The 7,556-nt window shown below is 43.1% G+C and overlaps 1 long non-coding RNA gene across 2 annotated transcripts in view; it reads left to right on the top strand.

Moving 5' to 3' along the window:
* Positions 1-6,728, top strand: part of LOC106812728 — a 36,019-nt gene extending 29,291 nt beyond the window's left edge. For both annotated transcript variants that reach the window (XR_001394381.1, XR_001394380.1), the window contains exons 2-4: positions 1,758-2,099; positions 6,228-6,342; positions 6,650-6,728. This is a non-coding gene — a long non-coding RNA (uncharacterized LOC106812728). The remainder of the gene's footprint in view (positions 1-1,757; positions 2,100-6,227; positions 6,343-6,649) is intronic.
* Positions 6,729-7,556: the final 828 nt, after the last annotated feature.

Below are 7,556 nucleotides of genomic sequence, written 5' to 3'. Positions count from 1 at the left end.
GTTCCCATACAGTACAAATTTTCGATATTTGACCTAACAGGTATCAGCAAGACTTACAGAGCTAGTGCATGTTCGAAAAATTAAACATTATATTACATGTTATTTGTAGGTTGTCGGGTGACCATGGTAACTCCACTGCCACCGTTTTCTTCTCGAGTGCAAAAGTGTTTAGAGGAACGGGATCCTAACCCAGTCTGGAGGTTGATGGTAGATGAGGCGGCTGCTTACTACTTACAATTCTTCCCGGGAATATCAGGCAGAGAGGAGTACGCAGCAATCGGAAGAAAGATGATTTCCCAGTATCCATGTTTAAAGCGTGAGGGAAATGACGAATGGGTACGTTAAATTTGTAATGTGGAACACATTGCTCTGTCAACACAACTTTAGGGGGGGCGAACTGGCTCCGGCCCCCCCTATTGGGAGACCAGGGAAAAAAATACATTAAAAAGTACCGAAATCATCTTTCCAGCCCCCTTATTGGCAGGGTAGTACATAGTACATATGTTGTCCCCCCCACTGAGCGTAAAATATGTGATCCGGACAGGATGGTGTGACTGTCTCAAACGGTCTAGGGCTGAAAGTTTTCTGCTTTATAAATGTCAAATTCTGCTTTCTTCTGCTTTACAAATCACAAATTCTGCTTTCTTCTGCTTTCTAAATTTCACAAAAAGCTTAGAAAAGCCTTAATTTTTTTTATTTGTATGCAAGAGATGAAAAACCGGTTGAATGTGTTGAATCGTGGGATCGCGAGCGAAATACGCTGCCGTGAGACGTGCGCCCGCCCGACCTTCGCACACCGCGCAGACCCGGCACCGTATTTATCGATCACAAGCGGCCAGCGTAGAAAATCGCACAGTGTGTCCTAGGCTCCTAGTCCGTTAATTTTTACATCTTTTTTCAAGAGTTTTCCGCTTTCTCCTCCCGTTCCCCGATTCCCGTTTCGCGGAAAACTTCGGGCCCTACTCAAACACCCCCTACTGAGCGTAGAATCTGTGACCCCCCACCCCCTATTGAGAAATCCTGGATCCGCCCCTGTTTATTACATTTCTTCCGTTAGAAACAGACATTTTACCAATAATAAGTCATTTACTATAGTCGTAATTACATCGCATACTGCAGAAAAGCGTTAATGATTATATTACGGACATAAGTACTTGTAACACACCGACTCATTTGATCATTCACATGGTCAAATTTATGGCACGTGTGAACAAAAATGGGTGTAGTTTAGGTGTCGCGATGCATATCGATTCATGACACAAGTATCGTGATTCGTATCGATTCACGCGAATCGTCCCACGACTCCCACCCCTAGTAGATGTCTGGCATCGTTAAACAGTTTTTGTGGATGACAACTCGCTCGTTACAGATGCTGTAAACGTGTTTAACAATGTAACTTGCTAGTTTTGAGCAAATAAAAATGACTTTGCCGAAAATATATATTTCACTGCCGAAATACAAATGATTGTCAATGTGAGTGACAGATCCATATCACCGGGATGCAGACACCAAACGTGACTGGCTGTCAACCACTCGGTTACCGCCTAGGTCACGTGATACTTGCGGTCGCCATGCAAGATTCACACACGACCCAGCTATTGGGGCATAGTCGACCAACACTACATCCCATTTACAAGATATGCTAAAATAGTTCAGTAACAGTTATCTAGAGATAAACTACAGGAAGCGTAATAATTTATAATTCTACATCAATTTGTATGGCTTGCATTTTAATATATGAGTATTTGTATATGCAGAGTCTCTTCACCAGCAATCTGAGCCAGCGAATCCGTCATGTGCGATGGAAAGATAAGAAGAAGACCAATAGTGAGGATGAAAGTGAAACACCACCAGGGAAGAAACGGGCCATCATTCGGGAAGGCCACACTGACCATGATGCAACCCTCTCCGAGGAAGATTACCAGACCCACTTGAAAGAGCTGCAGTCCGAGTGGGAGAAACCCAACAAGACCGTAGCGCACATCAGGACTCTCCTGCGGGAAACATTCCCGAACAACCAGGGATTCATCAAGGGGATGCCTGATGGTCAAGTAGCCGCCGTTTTGGAAAAGATACCCTGTTACAGAGAGGGTATATATGTAAGTATTAGTCTCAGTTGGTAGTCGAGACCAAATATTCTTCTAATACTACTGCCACACCATATATTTTTAAAATACATGTACAGTGTACTTAATTAGCAGACTGCTATTCATTCCCCTGTCGACACCTAACTGTCCACGCCCAATACAGTCGTCTCCGCATAGCAAGCTTATTTCTGGCCGTGTTCTTCAGTCCTATAGCTGCACGCCTGAAACGGTGCTGTCGCGACATGTTTGACACCGAAAATACTCTCGAGAGAACAGAAGCAGATGACTTCCGGCCTGTCACTCGTTTTGTAGGATATTCACTTACATCCGTAGTAATTATAGGGAGGAGTATCTGTCTATCAATCATAGGATTTATATGATAAATTCCATCAGTTACGCATCATTTAAGAATAGGAGCGAATACCGTTGCATGTAAGGTCACCAACTGCTTGGCGTGATATAAACCTATGACCACGGTAGCATTAGGCATATCTCCTGGCTTACTGTTAGTTCGTGTTATCAGCAGCTTGTCATCCGCGGCAATTATCTCACCAGAAAGAGTTATTTTTTGTGACTGCAATATGCGCAATTTACAAATGGTTAGGCGTGGGTATCTCAGCATAGATTAACTTAGCTCAAAGTAAACTTGTTTACATTTAGTGTGAATTCGTGATTGTATTCGTGTGCAGCTCCAGTCTCTCTCCCCGGTTTCGTTCCCTCTCCGCAACGCCCATCTCCCTCTAACGACGTCTGTGCTGTTTGAATTTGCTTGCCAGTCTTGGATGACCACTGATCGGTCGCGCGACTTTCGTATCCACTGTAAATAAATCGACAGTCAAGACGGTTCTAGATCGAAAATCGTCTTCATATGTTGTAGTCTCATATCTGTTCTCAGATTCTGTCTAGTTATAAATGTTTAGTTATATGTTTAGCTGTTTAGAAGTTTCTCTATCAAACACTGCTCCTCGTATGCCAATAGTCCGTTTATCCACGCCTAAACGTTACTTGTTAATAACATATTGGTGCTCGGCTGTTTACTATCACGGCTAAAAACACAGGCGGCTCTCTCTCTCTCTCACGCGCTCAGCTCGTCTGTTTATGTATGTTCTAAGAACAATTTATTTGCAGGTAATGGACATTACACTGGAATAAATATGCTAGTTATCCGACACGTGGATACTTTATTGTTCTTGTTGAATACTGCCAATCAAACTCATTTCTAACTTTAGCATATATCATGAAATGTACAGTGTCTGTTTGTGTGTGTTGTAAGGTTTATTGTGCGTCCATTTTATCTAAGTGAGATAATTGGCATACTCTATTGTCTGTTTCTCTACGCTCCTTTCCTCGCGAATCTTAGTGCATTTACAAATTAAATTTTATCCTCCCTACAAACCTTACTATATTCCTGTTATGCCATCTTCTCTCGTTATACGATTATAAGACGTTAATATATATCTCTCTCTTTCACATTGAGTTCTCTCCTTTGTATGAAGATGTTATGTTGTAAGGGTATTGTAAGCTACCAAACGGCAAATTAAACGTAATGTTTATTTGTGTTTCGCTGCCATCGTGCCTCTCTCCGGCACGATATGCGTAAAGGCAGTCTCTCTCATCTCCGCTCATTCTTTTTGTTTCAGTTTTTTCTCCAATCTGCGTTTCGCGTGGTAGAATCAGATGTCACGTGACTTGGTCTCCCTACGTCGAGCTTCAACGGGTCATGCGATCGCGTCTACGTCGTAATCCCTCGCGATGTCAAGACACAATGCGTTCCAGAATAATGCGCAGCAATGTGGCTAGGGCGGTGCAACGGCAGAGGTGGCAGCGTGCATTCTGTTTATCGAATGGAGCGTGAGCCAACTGCTGATGTCATTCTTTTATAATTACACATGCTTTGTTACTTTAGCGATATTTATGGCAATGCTGCAAGTCTCGGCGCTGCACAGCTTTCATTGTACACACACCAATGTGTACGTGAATCTACGAGTTGTCGACCTATTTCACCGTTCCAGGGCATGAAGATGCCCATTTTTTCTAGCAGACTACCGCAGGTATTGATCATAAGTGTCCTGTGTGCAAGTTAATTGGTATTTCCCCCATGTATTTGAAGATTTTGTGCGACCATTATATATCGTGGCTGTTGTGAGAAGTTGATGGGGAGTGAGGGGTAGGTCGTAGGAGCTAGCATTAACTAATTGGTATTCCTCCAAGCATGTATTGAAGTTTTATGAGAATTTATATCGTGCTGTTGTGGAGAAATAGTGCGAAGTTGATGGGGAGTGAGGGGTAGGAGCTAGCGCCAAGAAATGGTATTGCTAGGGAGTAGGGTTAGAATAGGGTACCTCACTCTGCCTGTGAGAAAACGTCGGCCCCCCTCTAGGCCTACTGAGGCGTAGAATTCTGGTGACCCCCACCCCCTATTGAGGAAGGATCGCGATTCCCCGCCTCCTCGTTTATTACATTTCTTCTGTAGTATAACAGACATTTGACAATATGGCAATAGATAAGTCATCTTACTAGTAGTCGTAATTAACAACGCTCCTCGTCCATTCGCATACTGCAGAAATAGCGTTAGCTGACTCTCAATTACCGGACATGAAGCTACTTGTAACACCCACGCTCATTTGATCATTGCACATGGTCAAATGTTATGGCAGCGTCGTGCACAAAAATGGGTGTAGTTTAGGTGTCGACAGATGCATATGCGTTCATGACACAAGTATCGTATTCGATCGATTCACGCGCAATCGTCGCCACGAGCAAACGACTTCCCACCCTAGTTAGATGTCTGGCACCTCGTTTTTACCGAGTCTTTTGTGATGACAACATCCCCTTCGTTCGTTACATTCATCCCGATGCTCGTAAACCGTGTTTAACAATAGTAACGTTTGCTAATGTCCTTGAGCAAATAAAATGACTTTGCCGTAAAATATAATCCTATCTTCACATGCCTGCAAATAACAAACTGAATTGTCATGTCGATGTCCGCAGATCCATATCAGTCGCGGACTGCGTCACAGACAACCGAAACGTGACTCGGTCTGTGCAACCACGTCGGTTAGCCGCCTAGGTCACGGTGATACTTGCGGTCGGCGCATGCAAGATCAACACAAGATCCGGCTATTGGGGCATAGTCGACGCAACACTGACATCAAGCGTCAACTGTACATCCCATTTACAAGATATGGGCTAAAATAGTTCAGTAACAGTTATCTAGAGATGAAACTACAGGAAGCGTAATAATTGTATATTCTACATCAATTTTGTATGGCTTGCATTGTTAATATACCTGACGTATTTGTATACTCTCCTGCATGAGTCTGCTTCAGCCAGCAATCTGAGCCAGCGAATGCCCCGTCATGCTTGCGATGGAAGGATAAGAAGAAGACCCAATAGTCGAGAATAGAGGTGAAGACACAACCCTGGGAAGAAACGGGACATCATTCGGAAGGCCACCTGACCATGATGGCAACCCTCTCCGAGGAAGATTACCAGACCCACTGAAAGAGGCTGCAGTCCGAGTGGGAGAAACCCAAAAGACCTAGCGCACCATACAGGACTCTCCTGCGGCGAAACATTCGCGAACAACCAGTGGTATTCATGAACAAGGGGAATGCCTGATGGTCAGTTAGCCCGCCGTTTTTTGGAAAAGATACCCTGTTACAAAGAGGGTATATATTACAGTATTAGTCTGCAGTTGGCTAGTCGAGAAACCAATATTTTCTAATACTACTGCCCGCCACATCCCATATATTTTTTAAAAAATGCATGTACAGTGTACTTAATTAGCAGACTGCTATTCATTCCCCTGTCGACACCTAACTGTCCACGCCCAATACAGTCCATTGTGCTAGTATATACACAGCGTGTGACCTATTTCATTGAAGTGAAGAGCTGTTGGAGACGATGGGACACGTGACTGAATAATTCAGTAGGCCTTACTGCTCATTTATGTCCTTATGTGGTAGTGTCCCTACTTGCACGTCACAGCCGATCGATGCTATTAAATTTAACTGTGGACTTTGGCGTGTGTATCATTACTGTATATATTTGTTACTGAAATGTATAAAAAGGAACAATTTTATCTGTTTTATATGTATAACCTTTCTATAACTCCCTGTTCTTTGTTGTGTTGTCCAGGTTGAGTCGTGACTTCAAGAGGCTTATTTCCGAGAAGCAGTATAAAGAAGTTTACGCACGTCTACCCATCTTGTGTTCAGCGATTGAAAAGATAGCCAAAACAAATTTGTCAGAGGTAAACATTACATTAAATGCAATATTAATTGATAGGGAATCAGTGTACAGCTAGCATGAATTGTGAGTCAAAATTGTTTTATATATATTAATATCAAGGTAAGTACATAATAGGAGACTTTGTATATATGTCTCTTATGGGAAACACCCATTCATCTTGATCAATATACGACTTTACTCGTGTCAATAGGGTGTCTATTATATTTTGAATTTGTTTTTCTATTGTTTGTATCTTGTTTTATTCGCGGCTGCCAGGAGTATCATCTTATATTAATATATATATAATAACATCTGTAAGATATTTACAGAATTCCCCGCAAGTTAAAGTTTGGTGGCTGTTGTCAAGTAACATCGAAGAGTCAGACAAAACTGGACAGGGGAAAGGGGCAACCAAAACCGCAGACAGTTTATTGAACGTAAAGAGGTAAGTCTCTACATGCAGTTTAATTTTATGCTCGATTTATCATATGTTCACATTTTCCTTTTATGCAGACGTTCAGTGGACACATACATTATGGGGTAACTATTAGGTACGACTGAGCTGTTGTCGTCAGGCTCCTTCCTATTGGGCTAATCCCGTCATCACAGTTCACTATGTAATCCTATATTGACTATATCGATTCTAAATAATATAACGGGCATAGTCACTGGAAGGTGATAACGACTCAGTCCCTTTTAATAATAGCTGGCCTCGAGTGTCCAGTCACACATTCTCACACGTCTTTGAGCGAACTGCAAACTTGTACAACACTGAATTGTCTCATCCCGTTCAAACAAACTGGGAATAAACCTGGCTGTGGCCCGTGACCAGCTGCCGCCGAATCCACCAAAACGAATCAAGCGAATGGTGTCAATGTACACACTCGTGAGCGGTGTTAGCAGCGGCATCACGGCACGAAACGATGTGGAACATGACAAAGTCCCATAGCAAACATGGGATGACTAAGTTGTGATTCTATAGTATGTTCTCATCAAATTTGCAGATAAATTCTGTCCAAAGATTAAGGAAACGTCACTCTCGTCCGGCCCTCCACTCCCACTCTCAGCGCCGCTCTTCACGCCCCCCCTAATGCAACCTCGGGTGACCAGTTCTAGGACACTTTTCTTGAGACAATCAGTCCAAAAATGAGATCTCTACGTCCGACACACTCATCCTCTCCTTCTCGCTCAAGCAACCCCAACAACGGGAGTGTGGCACTCTCGCAGTGCGACAAG

This window comes from Priapulus caudatus, unplaced genomic scaffold (genome assembly GCF_000485595.1).
Source record: "Priapulus caudatus unplaced genomic scaffold, Priapulus_caudatus-5.0.1 Scaffold679, whole genome shotgun sequence".
NCBI classification, from domain to species: domain Eukaryota; kingdom Metazoa; phylum Priapulida; class Priapulimorpha; order Priapulimorphida; family Priapulidae; genus Priapulus; species Priapulus caudatus.
The sequence above is the reverse complement of the archived record's forward strand: the minus strand, read 5'-3'. Positions and strand labels throughout refer to the sequence as shown.